We start from the raw sequence: 12,970 nt of genomic DNA, 5'->3' as shown, positions 1-12,970 counted from the left end.
AAGATATAGGATAGAGGTGGTGTTATGGGATGGATAAAGTTGCATGACGGGAACTTGTCCCCTTGCTCCCAGTTCACCTGGCATGGCTCCTTTGTGCACCATGATATATTGTGACATTTCCCCAAATGGCATTGTGCCAGAGGGTGGTGTGTGGCACACTGGGATACTTACCCACAGCGTACTGCACTTTGCATCGACACATGCACTCCTGGTAAGTACATGCAGGGCCTACGCAAGCAGCCAAGTACACATGAGCCTGAGAGACATACTGCCCGTAGTGATGTAACAACACTGTAGCATAGATTTGGCCCTAGAGGTTTCTTCAGCTCCACTGGATCTTCTCCACTCACCCTCCCCAGTAACTTACCCCTTTGCACAAAGTGCTTCTGCTGTCATCTTTAGATCAGACCCCCGATGTCTGAATGCTTAGTTGGCACCTCCCAACCTGGGCAAGAAGCTGTATTGCTTTCCTGGCTGAAATGGCCTAGCAGCTCACCTCTGGGTCTCCTCTTTGGCCAGGCCCACGCTACGTAGCCGTGCCAGCCCCGGGTGTGAACAGGTGGGATGTGTGCCCCACAGGGCTGTGAGACGAAAGCCCCTAGTGGAGAGGCAGTTCGACTGGTGTTACCACGGGCTCTGACCATTAGAGCTTGTTCCATTTGGGGATGGGGGTGAAATGGTGTAAACACACAGCTTTGGCCGTATAAGCTGTGTCTATGCTAGGAGTGCTTTGCTGGTGTGGAACAGCAGCATAGCTACACCGCTAATGTACTCCTAGTGTAGACATGGCCTGTTGCACGCTCACCTCTGTTGGCTGGGTGCAATCCCGCACTCTTTCCTTTCTCTGCTCTCAGTGCCCCCTGTTGGCTGTTACCCTCGTCAGGTGGGTTTCAGTGGCTCAGCCCTCCAGCCAAGTCCAACTGAGCCTGTCCCTGTGCCCTTGCTAATGTTGGGAGCCCTGTCTCTGGGCTCAGGTCTCAGCCCCGTCTGAGCTAGCTTTAAGTCTGTGCCTGCCCTGGTATAGAGCAGGGCCCCCAGGGCTTTTTCCCCAGAGACTCTTTCTCGGTTCTTATTGCCCCAGCTCCCCAGCCAGGTCATGCATTCAAGTTCAGCCCCTTTCCGGGGTAACAAAGTCCAACGCATGGCTGGCCCTCAGCAAGGTCTTCAGCCCCATCCCTAGGCCTGTTTAAACTCTCAGCCCCTTTCTTGGGCTTTTAATACTGAGTCTTAGCCCCTCCTTGGGGCTTAGGCCACTTCTCCAGTGGGGAGGACCCAGGCCTACTCATTACGCCGAGTCACAACCCAGGAACCCTATAGACAGCAGCCACGTGCTGCTTTTCTTTCCTGGGTTGCTGCTGCTATTCCCTGGGCTGCTTCCCATTTGGTCCCATCACCTTCACCTGTTACCTTAGGTTACACTCCTTGGGTTCTACTTGTCTTGTTCCCTGTATGCACAGGGTCTCCCCCAGGCCTCTTTGCCTGGAGAGCTTCTCCATCTTCCAGGACCTCCTTTCCCTCCTGGTCCCAGCCATGAACTGACCTGCTTGCCCCCTGCAGCTCCTTTTAACTGAGCCTGCTGCGCTCTGATTGGCTGCATCCCTGCAGCCTCTCTAGGCAGGCCTGGAGGACCCACCGTCACTGCTCCTTTTCTGGGGTGGGATGTGGTAGGACCACAAGGCCTCCAGCAGGGGGCCTCAAAGGGCCCAGTACACTCTGTCACATTTCCCTTTTGGACTTTTTGTTTTCAAACAAACCAACCCCACAACTGTGACCATGAGCCAATGGCTGATAATCAAAGTCAGACGCACGAGAGATGTGGGAGGAGCTGCTGCAGTTTTGGAAATGTTCTGCTAGGACTAAACCTAGGGAAAAAAACCCAAAGACTAAAACGTTGTTCAGAATACACTGGCACTAATGAGCAAGGAGCATGCAGACCCCAGACACTCTGAAGAATAAAAACAAGTTTAAGACCAAGACTGGAGGTTTTTCTAAAAGGTCTGTTCCAGTTCAACCGGGAATTAGCTCTGGGAAGCTCTCTGAACAACACTGCATCACACAGGAGGTGAGACTAATAAGCACATTGCTCCCTGCTGGCCTTAGAATCTACAGATCCCAACCCCACAATCCCTGGACCAGCCACCCTGCCTGAGTCTGCCAGACGGCTGTCAGCTAGTACTTTGTACTTGTGTCTAGGGAGGTTTGGGGTGATCAGCAGGGAGTTGCCAAAGGTGATGGGGGGTGCTGAGTCATTGCCCATGTGGATTGCAGCAGCTCGGCTTCTGCTTCACAAATGAAATCCGTCCCTTGTCCTGCTTCCGAGCAGCACCAATGCACTGCGGCTCCGCTGCCCCCGCCGTGACTCCAGCCAAGCAGCAGCTGCCGCCGCCGAGGTGCAATAGCGCACTTGGCTCTATAAACAAAGGCACAGAGTCCATTTAGTGTTGGCAGGTCTGAGCCACCCATCACTTCCCCAGCTCAGCCTTCCCACTGAGAACAGGCGGCTCAAGCCCAGCATGTGGCAGGCATTTAAAATAATCAGGGGCTCTCTGCCCACGCCGTGGAGAGATGATTGGGTTGTGTAGGGACAGGAAGGCAGGCCAGTAAAACAGCACACTGCTATCTTTTAATTAGGGATTAAATTGGCCTATTTTATTGCATTAACAAAATAGCCACAATTATTCCATCAGCGCCAAGCAGGGTTCTGAAAACCTGCTGAGAGCAGTTCCTGAATCACTCCCGGGTGATGGGAGAAGGGAATCAAGCCTTAGCAGCCAGCATTGCTTCACAATTCTCTCGCCTGGTGGGTACGGGCAAATGGAAAGCAAGGGATCTGCGTTGTCATAAATATACAGACATTTATGCCCACATTGCCCGACTGTCCTGCTTGCGCCCCCTCCGTGCATTCATTCCAGCCAGCCCAGGGCACCCTGCCCATGCTGCATGCTCCCCATACCCGCCCCACACAGCCACGCATTTTCCACCCACCCATTCCACACACATCTCCCCCCTCATTCTGCACCCCCCCTTCCTACCCCCCCATTCTGCACAAACATCCCATCCCCCAGATGCGGATCAGCAGTCACCGCCTCCAACCCACCCCAAGAGGCTGCACACAGGCGAGGCCCAGCGGACGGATGGTGGGTTTCCATGTGTTTGGTGGAAGTCCCATCCCTCCCACTGAGCACCCCAGGCTCAGGCCTTCCCACTCCTCCCTCTGCCTCCTCAAGAAACTGCCGCAGCTGCCGTCCCCCTGCAGCCAGCTCAGCCCAATGTCTGATCTCCCAGTTTTAACGCTTGTCTCCCCTTTCACTGGCTAGAAATCTCCCCTCACCCAGAGCCCCAACTCCCCACTTCCAATCCAGGGGTCAGCTGAGCCTGGCTCCCCCCAAAACTCCAGCACTCACACCCTGACTCCACCCCAACTCTTCAGGCAGCAGCTCCCTGCTCCACCCCCACTGGACAGCCCTGGACATTGCCAGTGTGGCAGCGTTGATGCCCCTGCACCAGTTTTACCTAGCGCCACGTGGGATGGCTGGTTCCCCAACCCCACTGTCTGCAGCCCCCTAACTTTCCTCCGGGTCCTGAGCAGCCTCAGCCTTGCTTTTGTTGTGAAATCTCATGAGCCCTGTAACCGGGTCCTTTCCTGGGCCGCCCCACTTGCTGAGCTCCGTGCTCCCTCAATAAAGCACTGTGAGGCTTTTCTTGCTGCAGCACCCGTGGCTTTTATTTACATACAGTTCCCACCACCAGCGATATTATTTACAAGCAGACAGGTCTTCCTATCTCCTCTTTTACAGGGAGTCTCCCTTCAGCCTGGAGACTGCCCCTTCCCTGGCCATTCCCCCCTTGCACTGGCTGCCAGCCAGCCTTTATAGCTCTTCTACCAGCAGGCCCACAGGTGCAGCCAGTTCCAGAGGCCAGGCACCAGCCTTTCTCCCCAGGCCCAATCTATTTCTCCTGATTGGGGCTGGCTGAGCAGGGGCTAATTAGGTGCCTTTGCACCAGCACCCTGCTACAAGTCCATTGCCCCAGGGGGCACAGTGACAGGCCCCAGGGTGGATGGCATCTGAGCCCAGAGGACATCACCAGGCACTAGACACAAAGAAAGCACCGGTGCAGAGACACACTCTCATGATTTCTCGGTCTCAGTTTGGAAGGAGAGTCCATGGGCTTGTCTTCTGTGCTTCTCCCATTGGCATGGTTATTCCACCTCCCCAAGAGAAGCTCTCCTGCCAACACAGTGCTGTCTACACAGGTCGGTGTAATTGCATAGCTCCGGGAGGTAGATTTTTCACAGCGACATAGTGATACCGATGTATGTCTGTAATGCAGACATGGCCGTGTGCTATTGAGATTTATCTCATGCCCCAGCATGGTGCAAAGCCAATGTCTCAGGCGCGTGGTGAGCACAATCCCTCTCCAGTCGCACAGCCACCACCGCTACTCCATTTCCAAGGCAGCTCGAGCTACTGATGCCGTTCCGCCTGGCAACTTAGGGTACGTCTTCACTACCTGCCGAATTGGCGGGCAGCGATCGATCCTGCAGGGATCGATTTACCGCGTCTAGTCTTGACACGATAAATTGACCCCCGAGCGCTCTCAGCGCCACGAGAGGCGCAGGCGGAGTTGACGGGGGAGCAGCAGCAGTCAGCTCACCGCGGTGAAGACACCGTGGTAAGTCGATCGAAGTACGTCGACTTCAGCTACGTTATTCACGTAGCTGAAGTTGCGTAACTTAGATCGATCCCCCCTGGCCCAGCATAGACCAGGGCTTACATAATGCACCACTAGAGTTAGAGTTACTGCCAGCCTGAAAACCTGGTTCTAAATTATTCACCTGTGCAGGGGAAGCTGCCCTGTCAGGAAAAGTTAAACTTACACTCGGAAGATGGTTCATGTTTGACCTTCTTCTTCAGGCTGTAAAGAGATTGAGTTTGGCATTTCCCCATTCAGTCGTCCTTGGCTGGACGAGAGCTTTGAGGCTGTGTCTGGAGCCTGTCAAATCCCATCCAACCACCCAAGCTTATTGCTGTGGGGCTGGGTTGTGCTGTCTGGGGAAAAGTCACTCAGTCCCCTCCGTGTAAGCTCGGTGAGCTGCAAATCGGTGGCAGATGATTTTTTCTGCTGAATCTTGCACACCGTGGCTGGGCATTTGGCAATGAGTGGCTGGGATCACCGGGTGCATGGGTGATGGCTGCCATCTTGGCTGGCACAATGCATGCTGGGTAATAACAGGAGAGGACTCCATGTTTCTAAATCTAAACTGGCTCTTTATTAATAGAACTATTTACAGAGATGCTGCAACTGCGGCTGACATTCCTGCCATGCGCACGCAGACTGACTTCCTGGTGCTTCTTCCAAACTCTTCCCTCCTGCAGCCTGTGCTCTTCCCTTCAAGTCCCATGCTGGCTGCTATAGATTTTAATACCAGAAGAACTTTTACTCAGTCACCGTCAGTGCTTTAACAGCAGAAAATGCCTTCAATGGGCCAGGCCCTACATTCAGTCAGGTATATGTTACTCCTGACGGGCACTGGAGTCACTTTGCTAGCACCACTGGGGGCGGACCGGTACCTTCCTAGCACCAAGAGCCCATGGGGCTGTCATCCCCACTTCCCCTTACCATAGTGCCCCTTCAAGCCAGTGTTCTCCACCCTGTGGCTGTGTCTCCCCTAAGCTCCCAACCCCCTTGAGCGGGGGAGGGGAGGGAGGAAGAGCTGGAGCTGCTGCTGGGCAAGAAGCCACGGGGTCAGTCTCTCCTCTGGAGCCTACCCAGCCCCATGCCTGCCATGCTGGCCCCCTGCTCCGTACTCTGAGCCTGGCGTGGGGGATCAGGCAGGGGGCAGCGAAGGCTCCAGAGTGCAGCACCACACTTAACCAGCAGAGGGACAGAGTGGACCCTAGTGGCAATAGGCTGAAACTGCAGTTGCCTTTTTCTTGGCCTGCGGGCCAGTCCAACAGCTGATCGCTGGCTGGGAGGTGGGGTGGGGTGCTGAGCAGCAGCAGACTGTCCCGCCTCTGTGGGTGGGGGCTGAAAGTTATACTGAGGGCAGAGAAATGCACTGATGTTCCCTTCAAACTGAGATTATGGCTACAGTGGGGTGCAGACTCATCGGCTTGACCGTGTCATGCTCCCACCTGTTCGCCATGCCTATGCCGAGTGGCAACGTCTGCCATGCTGGACACGGGTATCATGCACCGTACCCAGCTCCACCCTGCCTCTGTCATTCATAGATTCATAGATTCATAGACTCTAGGACTGGAAGGGACCTTGAGAGGTCATCGAGTCCAGTCCCCTGCCCTCATGGCAGGACCAAATACTGTCTAGACCATCCCTGATAGACATTTATCTAACCTACTCTTAAATATCTCCAGAGATGGAGATTCCACAACCTCCCTAGGCAATTTATTCCAGTGTTTAACTACCCTGACAGTTAGAAACTTTTTCCTAATGTCCAACCTAAATCTCCCTTGCTGCAGTTTAAGCCCATTGCTTCTTGTTCTATCATTAGAGGTTAAGGTGAACAAGTTTTCTCTCTCCTCCTGATGACACCCTTTTAGATACCTGAAAACTGCTATCATGTCCCCTCTCAGTCTTCTCATTTCCAAACTAACAAACCCAATTCTTTCAGCCTTCCTTCGTAGGTCATGTTCTCAAGACCTTTAATCATTCTTGTTGCTCTTCTCTGGACCCTCTCCAATTTCTCCACATCTTTCTTGAAATGCGGTGCCCAGAACTGGACACAGTACTCCAGTTGAGGCCTAACCAGCGCAGAGTAGAGCGGAAGAATGACTTCTCGTGTCTTGCTCACAACACACCTGTTAATGCATTCCAGTATCACGTTTGCTTTTTTTGCAACAGCATCACACTGTTGACTCATATTTAGCTTGTGGTCCACTATAACCCCTAGATCCCTTTCTGCCGTACTCCTTCCTAGACAGTCTCTTCCCATTCTGTATGTGTGAAACTGATTGTTCCTTCCTAAGTGGAGCACTTTGCATTTGTCTTTATTAAACTTCATTCGGTTTACCTCAGACCGTTTCTCCAATTTGTCCAGATTATTTTGAATTATGACCCTATCCTCCAAAGCAGTTGCAATCTCTCCCAGTTTGGTATCATCTGCAAACTTAATAAGCGTACTTTCTATGCCAACATCTAAGTCGTTGATAAAGATATTGAACAGAGCACCCAACGTTAGCACCATCCTCCGCTGGGACCTTTCTAAACTCGCCTGCATGTGGCCCCAGGACCAATGGCTGACTGTGTGCTGGTCGAAACGCTCAGACACAGGGGCACAACGATGGTTCGGTAATAATCTGTTGCACAGCTTCTGCCAAATGCATAACAGTGGCTGATTGGAAATCAATAAACTTATTGATTTATAGCTGCGTCATGCTCGGGGTGGAGCAGAGATCAGTCTGGGCTTCAAATCAGGAATGTAGCACCAGAGCAAGAGGGATATTGGTGGGCAGGATAGGGGTCCATTGTCACTGGCCAGCCTTGGGTTCTGGTTCCTGCCACGGCTTGGGGTCCTTGTCGGTTTTGTCGGGGGGGGGGGTGTTCTTCAACTGGCTCCTCCTGGTAGAGGTGCTGAATCACACGCTTCTCACCTCCTGGGACTTCCGGGGGTATCCATGGCCCCTGCTGCCTCCTCACCCAGGCCTCATTGGCATCCTGTCAGACAACAAGGAGGGGTCGTGAGCCACTCCAGGCTCTGTACTGGGAGCCCTTGACACCGGCGGCTCCAGCTTGTTGTAAAAGAAGCCTGTAAGACCTGCCCTCCTGGAGTGACTGTTTGAGCTGCAGGTGCTCGATGTGTTCCCAGCACTAGGCCGGAGTCTGGTCAATGCCTCCCGGCTCCAGCCTCTGTGACAGTTCGCACAGGCAAATGTTCAGTCAGGCAAGGCGAGGCCGTGGAGGAGGGATCATTCCACCCACCCCCAATGATCAGCACCTGACTGTGGTCGGCCAGCCGGCTGCTCTCAGAGCAGGATCCACGTTCACCAGGACTGATCGGAAAAGAGGGCAGTGAAGGCTGTTCTGATGTGATCAGCACAGCTTGTAACTACCAGAGACAACGCGGGGACAGGGACCGTAAGAGATTGAATAAGAGTCAGGCAGAAAAAGGTTTGGCATACGGTGGGAGACTATTGAAACCTGGGACCTGGTACCTGCGCCTTAGCCCCATCCACACTGCACTCATGTACTTAACCACACCTTTCAGGCACCCTAAGCAATGTCTAATGAGGGGCACTGGCTTTGGGGAGTTGCAGGAGTGAGGTGCTGTCTAGTAGCTGGGGCCCACAATGAGGACAAACCCACTGCCAGCCAAGTGAAATCCCCGTTAGCTCCAGTAGTAAAGCCCCTGTTCTGACTGCTGGAGTGTGTCTCTAGTCCCAGCTCTTGTGAACGTGTGCTGTGTGTAACAACGGTGCCGCCGTTTTGCCGTCACTTTTAACAGCCCTCTGAGAGAGAGACCTGACCTGGGGTCAGCCAACCATTGTGCTGTTGTTAGATGGCCTCTGGATTCCTGCACAAAAGTCTTTCCGAGTGCAGCCAGCAGGGGGCAGGGGATACCTGTGACAGGTGAACGCTTGGGCTGGAGCACCAGTCACACAGGTGGGGGCTGCTCCCCCTCGCTCTCCCCATGGGTGGCGCTGCACAGCACTTTCCCTGGCTGCGCCCACCGCCGGTGGGGTGCACAGGGGTGGGGAGTTGGGACGGTGCCAGCCTGGGGCAGTGCTGGGGAGCTGGCCCCCAGGAAGCCCTGGGAGGGGCGGGTGTTGCAGGAGGGTTCAGGAGATGGGGGGGAGGCTTGTCCACTTTGCTGTTGCTCAGGTGTCGATTTCGGGTGCTTTGTGTGAGACTGCATCTCTGGCTGCCCAGGGCTGTAAGGGTCACAGAGACGCCCTGCCTGGATTCATTCTCCTGGCTAGTCTGTTCCCCTTCGGCCTCCACATTCATCAGCTGAACAACAGTGTCTGAGCCAGCAGCCTGCCTAGCCGCTGCTCCTCTGTGCTGTGCTCTGCCGCAGGGCCGGGCGTGGGGGTGGGAACTCTGGGCCTGTGCTGTAGTTACTGTTGGTCCAAATCATAGGAGGCTTGTGCCCTCCCAGGGAGGTTTCTCTGTCTTTGTTCACTGCCCATTCCCACTTCTGCAGCATGCACCATGCAGAGCGGAACGGCTGCCTCACCCTGCCACGTTTAATGGTTTGATCACAGTGGAAAATCTCGGGCCCTCCCCAAGACGTTCTGTGCCCTCGCATTCCCGCCTTAGTGACACCGGCGTCAGTGGAAAGGATTCTGGGAAGGGGTGGAGGAGGTTTGGCCCAGTGGGCTCTGTGTGGGCCAGTTTCACAAGCAGAACCTTGGTCCTGATGGACTGCGAGGGGAGGGAGCCTTTCACGCAGTCCCATGAGATCGAGGGACCCGTTGCGTTTCTCAGAGCGATGTCCTGGCCGCGCTGGACTGGAATGTGAGTAACACCTTGGCTGGCCTCTCTGCGTTAGGGGCGTGGAGTTTGCGGATGTGCACAGACATCCAGCACTCTTAGTTGCAGTTCTCTGCCGGGCAGGATTTTGTCGGTAATTCTCAGGACCGAAGTTGCTTGGCTTGTGCCGGGCTGAATACAAATAGGAATATAAAACAACTCTTCAGCACAAGGGGGCAGTGAGACACCACCACGATTAGCTGCTGCAGAAATGCGCCCGGAGAGAACCAGCTGAGAGAGATGCTGCTTTAGCAGGAGCAGGCTGTGGCCATATGACCTGGACAGCAGTTCCTTCCCGTTCCCACTGTTCTGCTATTGCCACACCACCGCGGCTGCCAGCTGACCCCGAGGGCGACGCATTCTCAAAAAGAAGCCTCCGGGGAGCTGTCCCAATCACACAGCTGTGTGTGAGCACGTGCAAGCCCGAGCAAGCGTGTGCATGAGTACGTGAGTCTGAGCAAGCGTGCGGAGTGCAACGAGTGTGTGCATGGGTGAAAGGGAGTGTGCAGGCGTTTGTGTGCACAGGAACGACTCTGCGTGTGCAAGGAGTGCACTCGGCACCCTTTGGGGAATGACATCGGGATCGCGAGCAAAGCCCGAGCAGCAGAGACCCAACGGAAGCAGCTGGGCCCGGCGCCTCTGGTTAAGTGCGAAGGTGCTTTGCCCACACAACTGGTGCACTCCGTTTGCATGGTGCACAGTGCGTGACTGGATCCAAGAGCACATCACCCATGGCTGGCATATGAACCCCCCCTTCGGAGAGAAGACTCTCCCCAGCCCTGCCCCTTCCTCCCGAGGCCCCACCCTATTCTGCCCCTTCTGCCCCCCCTTGTCTGCCAGAGCCCAGAGCCCTCCCTGCACCCGACCACGGCCGGAGGAGCTCCAGCCAAACCACCTTGACCTCCGGCTACCTTCCAACCCGAGCGCCAGGCTGCCGCCCCGGCCCCCAGGCTGCTGCCCCGGCCCCCAGGCAGATTTCCATGCTCCAGCTCCAGGCCGCTGGCCTGAGCTGAACCTCCACCAGCTTCGGGGAAAAAGGGAGCCAGGGCGAGGCCTTGGAACAGGCGATGACGCGGGTTAGGGGAGGCTTAGCCTCCCTTGGCCTATGACACCCGCCACCCATGATGTCACTGAGCACTGCGCGGCCCTTCGCTTACCGGGTCGCCTGGCAACACCGAGACGTTACACCCCTGGCCAGGCCTATCCCTGACTGGGGCCGATGTCATCCATGACTGTCACAGAGAGCGGAGCGGGGATTGCTTTCCTCTCTCCGCTCCTGGGGTAATCGCGGTCCTCAGGGCAGCTTTGCAAGCCCCATCTGTGAGCAGGAGAAACATTCCATCCATTAAACCCACCGCAGGCCTGCAAAGCGACACACAGAATGATTCTGACACTGCCAGGTACCCAGCATTGGCCTGGCAGCAGCAGGGTCATTTCGGGCACTTCTCATTCCAGCGGGGACAGCACAACCCCAGGCCCAGGGCAACACAGGGGCTGGGTTTTAGCGAGAAGGGCGGATCAAGAGGCTGGAGGAAGGTCTGTCTTTTGGGATCTCTGGGTCACTTCATTTGTTACCTGTGTGATACAGGAGGGCCAGGGAGCAGTGGGAGATTGGTAGAGAGGAAGTATATAAGCCCTAGGCTAATTAAGGTGTGGTTCCCTGAAGACTAGGGAGGGTTGCTACAGGTTAATTGGAGCACCTGTAGTCAATTAAGGTCCAGTTAGTAAATGCCCCTGATTCAGGCAGTCAGGGGAAAGGGAGGAAGGAGAGAGGACTGGAGCTTAGAGGTGTGCTGTGAGACTTGGAAGATCAGAAAACCAGAGTAGGGGAGACCCTGCCCCAGCAGGGAAGGGAGACTCCCTCCCCCATCATCTAAGGACAGAAGGTTCCCCACCCAAGGGGGAAGAGGGTAAGGACCCACAGGGGTTGAGAGGGGCTGGGACTCAGAGTGAGGAGCAAACCCAGACCCCTCCCCTGCTTCCCCCCTTTACCACCTTCCCGGGCCACTAGTAGGGCCCTCGGTGCCCCAAGAGCAGGGGCAAGGGGTGGCATCTTAGCCCCCCATCAAGAAAAGCGCAGGACCCACCATACTACATCAGCCATCTTGTCACACCTGATAGAATCAATAATCACCCCTCAGACAGTGCTCTGGATGGGTATCAGAGGGTCCTCCTGGTGTTTTACAAATAGCAATTGATCCGCCTCACACCTAGGGGAAGATCAGGGAGGTGTAGGTGTCCTTTCAACCAGGGCTGAAAGGCAGCCACCTCTGGGGTAGAAAGCAGCTGCTGTTTAAGGAGCAGACCCTGCCCACTGGTTCCTGTGGACACCGAGACGAGCCCTGAGAACACACACGGAGGCTACGCAGCACTCGAGGGCTGGAAGTGCAGAAGTTGGCGGTCGTGGAGGCGTGCTGCTGTGCCTTCCTGCGGGGATTCAGAAACGGGATTACAGCTCCGCTGCACATTCAGGAGATACGGTATTGATTAGGGATGGTGTTTCTGTTCCATGTTTGCACAGCCCCTTGCACCATGCGGGCCTGATCCATGACTAGTGTTCCGAGGCAATACCATAATACACCTAGTAGACAACATACAGCCCCTAGCACAGTGGGGGGCTGGTCCCTAGCTGGGGTGCCTAGGTGTTACCATAATACACCTAGTATACAATGTACAGTGTCTAGCCTGACTGGGGCTCCTAAGCATGAGCACAACCTGAATCACTGTAATTCCTTCCCCCTCCATACTGGGAACACACTAGCCTTTGCCAAGCCACCCCAGAGCCTGATTTATCATTAGAGTTGATGACACAGTCCAGCCGTTTCCTTTCCCAGGCGGCCAGGGACTCCGTTTCAGTGGCTTAGCGAAAGAGAGCCCTTGGGCAGTGCAGCGCCCCGGGGCGACCTCCTGGGGCTTCGGGTCAGGACAGCAGCTTGCCTAGGTGGTGAGCAGTGGGCGTGGGGTGGGGAGGGAGTTCACTGGCATCCCCACCCCACATGGCCTTTTCCTTGTGTCCAAATGCCCCCTATCCTCCAAGCCAGGAAAACCTCTGCACTGCCAGCTAGGAGGCCCCTTCAGAAATCTCTGGGGTGTTTGTGTGTGTGTGTGTGGGGGGGGGGTGGCTCCTGCCCAAGGGCTATTGCTGCGGGATCTGATGAGATGGTGCCACCTCGGCTGCCACCTTGAGCTCCCTTCCCTGCCCTGTCCACCCCTGGAAAGGCACCTCAGACAGATCAGCATCCACCACCCTGTCTCCTGCTTCAGCATCCCCTTGCCTGGGGTTTGGTGCCTAGGGCAGCCCCAGCAAATGATGTGGCAGTTTTGTATTATCCCAGCTAGGAGCTTCATTCTCTTCATTCCTTGTCTTTGACACCTGGCCTCTGACTGCGAATACAAGCAGCACAACCGCTCAGGTTAGGGATGTTAGAACCGCCCTCCCCCAGAAGAGTCTGCATCACAAATGTCACCTCACTTAATTGCT

Source organism: Mauremys reevesii, linkage group 17, assembly GCF_016161935.1.
Source record: "Mauremys reevesii isolate NIE-2019 linkage group 17, ASM1616193v1, whole genome shotgun sequence".
Taxonomy (NCBI): Eukaryota; Metazoa; Chordata; order Testudines; family Geoemydidae; genus Mauremys; species Mauremys reevesii.
This window is presented reverse-complemented; position numbering follows the sequence as displayed.